Consider the following 12,066-nt stretch of genomic DNA (forward strand, 5'->3'; position numbering starts at 1 on the left):
CAGCACATTTGGGATTCTTATTGGTTAATTTGTCTTCCTTATCCAGGAACACATGGGGGATTTTGATCATGTATGTGGCCCGGTTCAGTAAAGTGACTTTTAAAGCAAAGAGGTTCTTTTTCTGTTAAACCCAGATTTTTGATGGAAAATTTCAGAAAGGCTTATGAATCACTATGAAGTGGCATACTCCAAGAAGGGAGAAGGCACTGTTCACTGGTTACTACAGTATGGCTTATAGCTTCACTTACTCCACTTGGGTCTGCAGAGTTTCTCAGACTGACTGTCTTAGTTAGGGTTTTACAGCTGTGAAGACACACCAGGACTACAGTAACTCTTATAAAGGAAAGTTTTTAACTGGAGCTGATTAACAGTTCAGAGTTTTAGTCTATTATCATCATGGTGAGAAGTATGGCCACATGCAAACAAACATGGTGCTGGAGAGGTAACTGGGTCTTCTACATTCAGATCCTCAGGCAACAGGAAGAGAGAGTGACACTAGACCTGGCTTAAACTTCTGAAGACTCAAAGCCTAACCCCCTGTGACACACTTCCTCCAACAAGGCCACACCTACTGCAATAAGGTCACACTTCCAGTAATGTCACTCCCTATGAGTCTATGGGGGACATTTCCATTCAAACCCCCACGCTGACTATTTTGACAAACTAAATCTGCCTTTCATTTAAGTAACTTGGTAGATAATACCATTTGTTTTCCAGTGGTAATGCATAACTGTAAGGCAGATATGGAATATCCAAGGCTGTGAGGTAAGAACAGATATGATGAATTCATCCCTGATTTTTTTTTAAATTTTTTGTCTCAGTCAAATTTTAGTGGATCTTGAATTATGACTGGTTGATGCCTAGTCATACCTAGGAAGGGATGAAATATTTGATTCCCAGCTAGTTTGTGTATGACTTCTACTGGACATTTTATGATATGTTTCCTGGTCCTTGGTATATGCATGCATTTGAGGGGTTTGTCATAGATCTACAGACCCCTCTCCCTAAAAAAACTACACATGTGCCTACTGCTTGTTTGAGAACTGACTGTGGGAAGATATTAGAAGGAAAGACAGAGGAGGGGAATCTGGGAAAGGAATCTCAGCATGTGCTGAGAAACAATTCTCATGTTGCCAATGGCGTCCAGTCTTCCTGGGAGATTCTACATGTAGCCTTGCTAAGCAAGGTGCCAGTAGTTTGACTCTGTGTTCACAGCTTCCAAGGCAGGCTGCTGCATTTGCCTCTCTCTTCGTGGAGAATGTGTAAGTTTAAAAATATGAGTGAGGCTGGTTGGCAAATCAGAACAAATGGAGGGTTTTGTTATTACTCGGAATTCTTGACCTTTGGTTTCAAAATAGCATCTCTGTCAGTCAAACACAGATGTACTGGGAATCAATCTTTATATAATGTTCAATAGTTTCCTTCCACTTACAAACCCCTGGCATCCAATTCTCCATTTCTCTTTGGTATTCTTCCCAATGACTCTGCCAGTGAGGACACAAATAGGAAAAACCCTGTGCATCTTTTCTGTGCTTATGGCTAAGAATAAATACAGAAAAGCACATCTACAAGTTTTACTTCTTCATTTTGATAATGAAATAAAAAACAAAAATTAAAATATAGACTGATTTTTTTAATTAAGGAAAAATCATAGAGACAATGTAAACAGAAGTAACAACTGCAAAGACTAAGAAAGTTGGAGGAAATGCAATGCTGTTATTATAAATTTTACTTTATGCTTATTGGGGTGACCTAGTGCAATAAAATGATGGATATGTTGGTTTATTAGTCTTACTTTTGCCTCTGTGACCTTTCCACTTATGATAGTGACCTTGTTCACACACCCTCTGGCCTCAGTCCTACTATGTAATCAAGGAGAATGAAGTTAGAGAACATTTGTTGATGCTCAAATTTAAAAAAAAAATATTTTGCTTTTTGTTTTACTTGGATTTTTTTTCAGAGGAGAAACACTGTTGTTTTTTGAAGTCTTATACTTTCATTTCTCTATTACAAAAGCAATTTCACAAACTTAGAAACTACTTAGAAAATAGAGAAAGAGGGAAAAAATCCTTCACATCTTTTATTTTGTTTTAACACACCTCTTTCATTCTTTCTTGTTCACAATACTGTCAGGTAGTCAATTATAGTTTTTATGTTTTTATTTTCTTGTACAAATGTGAAGAAAGAAACAGGAAGAATGTGATAGTATTTTCAAATTCTGGAAAGGCTACCACATGGAACAGATGACAGTTTGTTCTGTGTGGGTGAAGATGCCCACAAAAAGAAGCTGAATCAATTTCTGTCCTAGGAAAGACATTCATTTTCCCTGTGTTATACTCAGAAGGCATAAAGGATGGAGGACATAGTGGTGTTACCAGAAGACAGTACTCCAGTGTTGAAAACATGCAGTTCTGATGTTCTATCATGGAAGGTCATTTTCTGACATTCCATTATCAGTCATCTTAGTCACATCTTCAGTGTTACATTCCTTTGAAAACTCTGATAGCTATTTAGTCATTTCTAGGTCTCTAGGTTGATGACCTGATGACTCTGATAACTAGGGCACAAATGCACAGTCTAAGATGTGTCTGTGCTTCCACGGCAAAGAAAAAAAAATTAAAAATAATCTGTAGATTCCATTTTCTTAATTTCTATTACCAGGTGCCTTAAACTAGGTTTTCCCCCAATGAATTCCACATAATAAGTACATACTAGTCTGTCTTAATGCCATTCCATATTCTGTGCTTGCAAACTTCATATCAGACTCCTGCTATTATTTCTGCTTGATTAATCACCTGGAATTTAGTTTGGTCAGTTGGGTAACACAGCTGGCAGCAGGGCAAGCTGTACAATGTCAAATCAACCAAACAATGCTCATGAAGGCAGTATTAAATCATTCTTGGGAAATGGGTGAGAACAAAACTTTCATTTTTACAACAGTCCTCTACCCTCTCTTTTCCATCTTTATCACTTCAATGTAGTTTTTTTTTAAATTCATTTTAGTGTGCCCAGGAGTTAAATTGATCACCTCATGGAAGCCAACTGTGTTTTGCTTGAGGAACCAACTAGAAACAGACATTTGGGTATTCGGGCTCCTTGTAAGATGAGAGAGCACCAGCAAGAGGAATTAAATTCTCCACATATCACTGAAAAAGGCTGTTAGCTAAAACATTTTTCTACCAAATTGCTTTGTAAAAGTTTTATTGAGATTTACAACTGAGAGTCTTTAGGTAGAAGTTAGAGAAAGACAGGAATTCAGACATGATCTGAAATTGGCGTCTTTAGTTAGGAGAACAATTTCTCATGCTCCAGCTTCTTGCTATTTTAATGATTATTTTAATTATCTGTATTTTATCTTTACAATATGTTTTTTTAAGTTAAAATCAATATATGTTTTGGGTGCATTGCCTGCATGCATATTTCTGCACCATGTGCAGTGCATGAAGTCGTCATTGGATCTCATGTGACCCGAGTTACAAATGGTGTGAGCTTCCATATCAGCGCTAGGAATTGAACCTTGGTCCTCTGCAAAAGCAACAAGTGCTTTATACCGCTGAGCTATCTCCCTACCTCCACTTTATTAATTTTAAGGCAAGAACTCTAGCAATGGGGACTGAAGAAATAAAGCCCATTCAAAGTGTGCCAGACTCCTTAAGACTACACAACACAAACAACCTTAGGGCAAAATTATCTCTTTTAGCCCGTGGGTTTGTCCATCCTAGAGAAGAGGCTGCATGACCTGAGGCATGGAAAGTAACAATGCCTATGCTCATAGGTGTTTTCTCTGCTTTCTTTGACCTCTCATACTATTTGTGCCTGAAGGCTATTAGGATGAGGCTGCCTGCATCACCAAAGGTCTTCTCTTCTTTGCTAGTCTTCTCTGGAAGTAACCTCACAGATACAACCAGAGGTGTATTGTCAATCACCTATGCTTCTCCTTCAGTATAACCAAAAAGGCAAGGTAGTTATCACACAAACAAAGGAAGCTGATTGATGCAAACTTCATACAGGTCTGAGAATAACTTACCTACTGTGAGACTTGGTTCCCAAACTTATTCTGCCACTTCTCCTTTCTGTTTCCTATATACCAGCTATAGAATATTGTACATATATTCTCTTGACTTATTTTAACATGAATTATCCTAAATTGTGAGGTTCATCACTGTGATCTAATTAATATGCTCCTTTTATCTTCAAAGGATGTTGAATATCCAAATAAAAATAGAAATGAAGATAGAGTTGGCCCAGTGATGTTAAATGGCTTACTGTTGCCTCTGGATAGATGAAAACAGCATGATTTGTGGGGCAAGCTGGATATCAAAAACTAAAAACAGGGTCAAACATTAGCTATATGTACCTTTGTTATAAGATAAATGGCCATTTCTATATCTCTCTTGAAAGTTCTTGCTTTTTGTTCTATTTTAGGAAAAAAAGTGTTAAGTTGCTATCATTTTTCATTTATGACTTTTTACCCAATGTTAAAAATCTACTTATCTGGTCACAAAGCCTCAAATCACACCTTTCTGAAATCCTTTTTTTTCAAGGTAGTGTGTTATATGCTGACAGCTAAAAACCTAATGCCAACTAACCAATACCAGCAATCTAATACTAAGTAGTATTAACTTGGATAGTAACAGTTATTTCCTGGCTACAGAACAAGAACTCCTTGATAAAGAAGAATTTTCTAATATTACATTCAAGAAGACACTAGGGGGAATGCCTGTGATGGTTATAACTACTGAACATGTGGAAATACTGACTCTCAATTACTGTATCTGCAAAGATCTCTGGGTGGTTGGTAGTTGAGGATAAAATTTTAATTATCTTCAATAAGTTTGTTACTTCTAAGGATAAGTAGGGATGAAAACTGTCTTAAAAAAACAGCTTTTTGTCAACAAACAAGCCAACAAACTCTGACTCTCCCTGACTTAGCTGCTTTCCATTAGGAGGGCCAGGTTGGTTCAAACTTCCTGGTTTGGCTCGCATCTCGGGACTTCATAGCTGATAAGTACACCATTCATACTTCTGTGTGTATTATCCTCCCCAAGCCAGTTTAAAGAAAAGAAGGTTTTATTCTGAGATAAATGTAGATCCATGTGCAGACATTAGCAATTTACAGGTAGACCCTATACAACTGTCCAGTCTTGTCATAAATTCGTTTATTTTCCACAGAAACTCCATGAAAACCTTATCTATATCACTAAGACATGTATTTTGAATTCTACAGAGACTGCAAGATACTTGTATAACAACTGCCAAGTAGCATCTACTAATTATTATTTCTCTCCACTTACTTGCATCATTTCTTTCATCCTTGATGTATAGGTATGCTAACATCTTGTTAGACTTATATCTGAATACTTAAAATTTTTAGAGAATATTAATAGTATATTTAATTTTATTGTCCAGATGTTCACTAATAAAACATTGAAATGCAATTGAATTTTACATGGTTATCCCATTATCTTATAATTTTCAATATCAATGAATTCATGCATTTGTGAAGATATGTATTTCTCGGAGCTTTTTAAATAGATGATTCTGTCAGCTGAAGGTATCGCCCCACTTTACTTCTGATTGCAGGTTATTAATTTTGTCTATTTAATCCTATTTTGTGTGTTGCGCTGTCTAGAGAGAGCTTTCAGTGCTATTGAAGTAGTAAGAGTGAGACTATTTTTGCCTTTTTTCTCTTTCTTAAAAGAAAAATCATCTTACTAATTGTAAAACTAACTATGGGACATGTTGCATGTTTGTTTTGTGACTTTAAACTCTTCTTGGATGGCTGAAAGTATTTTCAGGAATACGTGCTAACTTTTGTTAACTGAATGTCTCCACAGGTGTGATCATGTCATTTCCCCTCCTTGAACTGTCCATACAACAAATTATATCCATCTCGGTTTGACTATTGAACCAGTCTTGTAGCCATGAAATAAACATATATTGGTCATAATACAGGTTTTTATTTGCATAGTATTTAGTCCTTTTGCTATCGAGTGATAGTGGGAAATTGTTTTCTCTTTGTGCTGCCATTGCCTTTCTGTTTTCCTATCAAGGTCATACTAACTTTATAACGTAAATTAAGGAGTGATATTTTCCCCTTTGTTTTCAGGAAGAGATTGAAAATAGACTGGAACCACAGATTGTAATCCTTATTACTCATAGACTAGAGTTGAAGTTTCATATCCCTTATTGATCTCCACTGGCACACAGTGAGGTACCAGCCTTATTTGGTGTCATAATAAGAAAGGCAATAAGAGAATTTCTTCTGACACTGTTTTCTTGCATAGATAGAATTTTCATAGCTCATTGTTCAAGGTACACGTTTATTAGCAAGCAATTCTCATTATTATTCTGATGTTTAATTCAAATAATTTGTTGACTGTATCAGAATGCTAAAAAGGCATTTTAAATCGAAACTTATTGATCTGAACTTCTGGCAATATGCAAAAACTCTATTATATTAATGTTCTCGGTATCTTAATTTGCCTGAGAAGTAAGTCAGCTTTTATTAGATACTTAAAGTTTATTTGTGCTCCAAATTAAATAAAAATTAAATATTGCCCTAGAGAATATAGATGGCTGAAGAAACTTCTTTTGCAATCTAACCACTAGTAATGGTTACTGAAGCATGAGATACCCTTCCTATTCTATCTCCCATTATGAGCGAATAGATTTTTATGAGTTGTCCATCATCAGAAACTGTGTTGTCTTTCTTAGGCAAACTGAGCAAGCAAATCTTTTCCTGATGCCCAACAATTCATCTTTTCTGTTTCATGGTTTTCATAGAGTTGTCTGCTACTAAAATGACACATATTTGACTCAGTTAATATCTAGTTTCCCGGATATTGTTTCATAAAAGTTAGGGTTCAAATTCTGAAACATAACATGGGCTTCGCTACATAAGATTTGTCAACACTGTGATAAAATGTCTAAACTGACAAAAGCCGTCTAAGGAAGGAAGACCTATTTTGTCCCTCAGCTGGATATCTCAGCCCATAGTTACTTTGGCAAACTGTCATGGAGTGGTCATGGAAGTATGGAGAGCAAAGAGATCTAACATCCCTAATGACTATTTATTTAACTGGGCTCTGCCTTCTTAAGGTTACACAGCCTCACAAAATAAAGCAACCAGCTGGGGGCCAGGGTAATGTACTCTATGGATTTTTTTTTCTAAAACAATGAATGATATCATTCTTACACCCTGTTATTTTGCCCAGGACAGTGAAGAGCTTTTCTCTTCTTTCTGGATGGAGGTTTCTCTTTCTCCTCCCCTATCTCCTCCTTCTATTGCAATCCCTGACTTGTCTTCTCCCTCAAAGAAGGTGATTTAAAACCTCTTTTGGGGGTGTCCAACCACCTTTTCACAGGGATTACCTAAGACCATCGGAAAATATAGATATTTACATTATGATTCAGAACAGTAGCACAGTTAGAGTTATAAAGCAGCAATAAAAATAATTTTATGGTTTGGAGTCATCACAACATGGCCTTTTTGAAAGGCCTTTTTGAAAGGCCTATGGTCTATTTGAAAGAGTATGTAAGAAGGTTGAGAAACACTGCTCTAAGTATTGGTGAAAAATTTGTGTTCAGTATTATGGTGGGCAGCATTTAGGGCTCATTCTTACCTTATGGAAACTTCCTTTGTGTTCTCTTCTCTCTTCCAGTGTATGCTGCATCTAATGTCTAATTCCAATGAACTCATGACTCAGATTATAGACATCACTTTTTAGTGATTTAAGCTAGAATGATACATATGTCCATTCAACTCATTCTTCTAATACTCTAATTTGCTTATGCAGGAAGAGAATAACTTCCAGGTTTGAAGCTGCCTTAGAGAGAGGTTTCTCAGGTGGTAAGGACCTGAGGAAGATCTTTTCTAAGTCCAGATTGTTGTATAGCAGTCTGTGAGGAACTGAATTCTATTAATATCCCTGTGCATGATATGGGTAGAGTATCTCCCCTCTGTTAAACCTTGATATGACAGTATTTCCTGACAACAGAATGACTAGAGCCAGTGAGACACAGGATCTGAAGATATATTAAGTCACACTCACAGCAAGCTAGATACCTCAAACCCTTAAATTTTGAGCTAACTCCCTACATGTCTCTACATAACAAACACAGTTTAAGTTTAAATTATGGTTAAGTTCACAAAATACCCTTATTCAGAAAGCCCTTCACTATCATTGTCCTGTTCGAGCATTTAGCTCTTAGAGAGATATAAGCATAAAAACATGTGCCTCCTGTGTTCAATCTAACGTCCTACCTGATGTCTATCCAGTTGAATGTGATTTATAATAAACCCCAAATATGAGGCTGAACAGCAAAATGGTGGTGATGGGGGGGGCACAGAGAGTGAGAAGGAAAAGAATTAGGACTGACATTTTATGTCTTTTAAAAAACTGACCTTTTGGAAATATCACTGTGTACATTTAAAATATTAATACAGGCTCTTGCTGTTAGTAGGCAGAGGGGGTTGTTGTCACAAGTGACCTTTCATTGAAGTAAAAGAAAATTGACAGTTTTATTAGTAAGCGTACCAGAGGAGAAAACGCAAAGGAGGTAGAAAAGCTGCTGCAGTAGTAATTAGTTACACACGCAGAATATTTTTAGGCAGCTGGGGTTTTAGATGAGAGGAGCTGAGGAAGGTCTTTTGATCTTCCTCCACTAAGGCCAGTGTAAATTATGCCTTAAACTGGAGAAGGAATAGTCCCAGACGTTCTTTTTGCAGGTGTTACATAAAAAGCTTTTATGCTTCCACTTTTTATTTTGTTTGTGGCAACCCAGACTCTTTCAAAAAGAAAAAAGAAAAGAAAAGAAAAGGCCCACCCACACCTTGGGTGGCAGCCCCCTTTTCCACTAGGGGCCACAGGAGCACCTGGATCCCATGTAAGCCCCCTGCTTTTGAATCACCAACACTCCCCCAGGACCCATCCAGCCTAACCACAGCAACCCTTCTCCTCTTCACCCTATCCTGGAAAACACCTCCAGTGGAAGCCTGTTTCATCAAAGGTCTCGCCAGCACCCAGATCCCCACCATCTAGACCAACCAATTCCAGTGAGCCCTGAACTTTTTAACACAGCTGGAACACAAGAAAACAACTTTAAAACCAACTTTATGTAAGTCCTTAAAAAGATAATCAACAAATCACTTAAAGAAATCCAAGAAAGTACTAACAAGATCTCCCATGCTCATGGATCAAAGATATTAACATAGAAAAACTGCCCATCATACCAAAAGTAATCTATAGATCAACTGCATCCTCATCAAAATTCCAGCACAGTTCTTTAAAGACCTTGAAAGAAGAATACATAATTTCACATGGAGAAAAAGGTATTAAAACAATCCTGTGTAATATAAGAACTTCTGGAGGTATAACCGTCCCCAATTTCAAATTGTACTACAGAGCTATAGTAATAAAAAAATTGCATAGCATTGGCATAAAAACACAAGGTTAATCAATGGAATTGGGTCAAACACCTATGGACACCTGATTTTTGACAAAGAAGTAAGAAATATTCAATGGAAAAAAGAAAAGATTTTTAACAAATGATGTTGGTTTAACTGAGTGTTGATATGTAGACCAAAGAATGCACAAAACTCAAGTCCAAGTTGATCAAAGATCTCACCATCAAACCTGATACACTGAATTTTATAGAAGAAAAGTGGGGGCAGTCTTGAAGCATCGGTATAGGGGAAGAAATCCTGAACAGAACACTAATAGTGAAGGAACTAAGACTGACAATTGATAAATAGGATCTCATGAAATGGAAAAGTTTCTGTAAGGCAAAAGGACACAGTCAGCAGGAAAAAATGGCGGCCTACAGAGAGGGAAAAAGGTTCATCCACTCCACATCTGATAGAGAGTTAACGCCCAAAATAAGCAAATGACCCAAAAAACTAGACTCCAACAACCTAATACTCCAATTAAAAAATGGAGTACAGATCTAAACAGAGAATTCTTAACAGAAAAATCACAAATGGCTAAGAAATACCTAAAGGAATGCTCAACATCCTGAGACATGAGGGAAATGTGAATCAAAATGAATCTGAGATTCCATCTTACACCTGTTAGATGGCAAAGGTGAAAAGCACAAGTGACAGTTCATGTTCAAAGAAGTGGAGTACAGAGAACACTCCTTCCGTAGCTGGTGGGAGCGCACACTTGTCCAGTCATGATGGAAATCAATACGGAGATTCCTCAGAAAATTGATAATCAATCTACCTCAATACCCAACTATACCATTCCTGGACATATACCCAAAGGATGCCCCACCAAACAACAAGGACATTTGTTCAACTCTGTGTATAGCAGATTTATCCATAGTAACCAGAAACTGGAAACAACCTCAACCAAAGAATGGATAAAGAAAATGTGGTACATTTATAACATGGAGTATTGCCCAGCAGTTAAAAACAAGGACATCAGTAAATTTGAAGATAAATATGATATGTACTCACTTAGTAGTGGTTATTAACTGTAAAGTAAAGAGTAATCATGCTATACAATCCACAGACCCAGAGAGCCTAAGTAATGAGGAGGGATCAGGGGAACATGCATGCATCTCCCTCAGTAGGAGAGGCAAGAGGGGATGATAACAGTATGGATTAATTGGGGGTGGGGTGAAGGGAGAGAGTACTGTGATAGTCATGAGAATTTTGTGACATTTTAGAGTGAGGTAGAAACATCGTGTAGTTGAAAGTCACAGGAATCCACAAAGGTGATCCTTGAGAAGACTTTCAGTAGTGGGGAACATGGAGCCTGAACTGGTCATCTTCGGAAACCAGGAGGAATTGAACACCAACCCAGCCACACAACTTTAATGTGCAATTTTTCCTGCCTACAAGATGTGCTGGGGTAAAGGTGGCACAGAACTTGTGAGAACATCAAACCAATGACTGGTTCAACATGAGACCCACGTCATGAGAGGAAGCCTATACCTTACACTGCCTCAGGGCCAGGAACCAGAGTCTGAATAGCCTAGAGACCAAGGATAGAACCAAACAGAGTCTGGAATAAAGTAGATAAAATTATTATCATCATTTATTATTTTTCATTTTTTGAAACAGGGTTTCTCTGTAGAAGAGCCCTGGCTGTTCTGGAACTAGCTCTTGTAGATCAGGCTGACCTCGAACTCACAGAGATACGCCTGCCTCTGCCTCCCAAGTGCTGGGATTAAAGGTGTGCACCACCACTGCCTAGCATGAAATTATTCTTAGTGATACTCTGCTATAGTCTTTGACTGGAGCCTAGAATAATCATCACCAGAGAGGTTTCATCCAGCAAATGATGGGAGTAGATGCAGAGACCCACAGTCAAACTCTGAATCCTACAGAAGAGGGCAAGGAAGGACTGTAGAAGCCCAAGGAGTCAAGTCACCACAAGAAAGTGGCTCACAGAATCAACTAATCAGGGCCTCATCGTGTTTCATAGGGACTCATGGGGGCTCATTGAGACTTTAACCAACAAGGGAGCCTATATGCTATATTATGTAGCTTGGTGTTTCTGTGTGAGTTCTTTTTTTAAATTTTTGATCTTATTGAGCTATACATTTTTCTCTGGTCCCCTCCCTTCTTCTCCCCTTCAACCCTCTCCCTTGTTCCCCAGGCTCCCAGTTTACTCAGGAGATGTTGTCTCTTTCTACTACCCATGTAAATTAGATACATGTATGTCTCTCTTAGGGTCCTCATTGATGTCTAGGTTTTCTGGGATTGTAAATTGTAGTATGGTTTTCATGGCAATATGTCTAAAAGCCACTTATGAGTGAGTACATATGATATTTGTCTTTCTGGGTCTGGGTTACCTAACTCAATATGATGTTTTCTAGATCCATTCATTTCTCTGAAAATTTCAAGATGTCATTAGTTTTTTTCTTCTATGCAGTACTCCATTGTGTAAATGTACCACATTTTTCTTATCCATTCTTCAATCAAGGGGCATTTAGGTTGTTTTCAGGTTTTGGCTTTGAAAAACAATGCTGCTATGAACATAGTTGAGCACATGTCCTTGTGATACAATTGAGCATCCTTTGGATATATATCCAAAAGTGGTATTGCTGGGTCTT

This window comes from Myodes glareolus, chromosome 10 (assembly GCF_982192425.1).
Source record: "Myodes glareolus chromosome 10, mMyoGla1.1, whole genome shotgun sequence".
In the NCBI taxonomy this organism is placed as follows: domain Eukaryota; kingdom Metazoa; phylum Chordata; class Mammalia; order Rodentia; family Cricetidae; genus Myodes; species Myodes glareolus.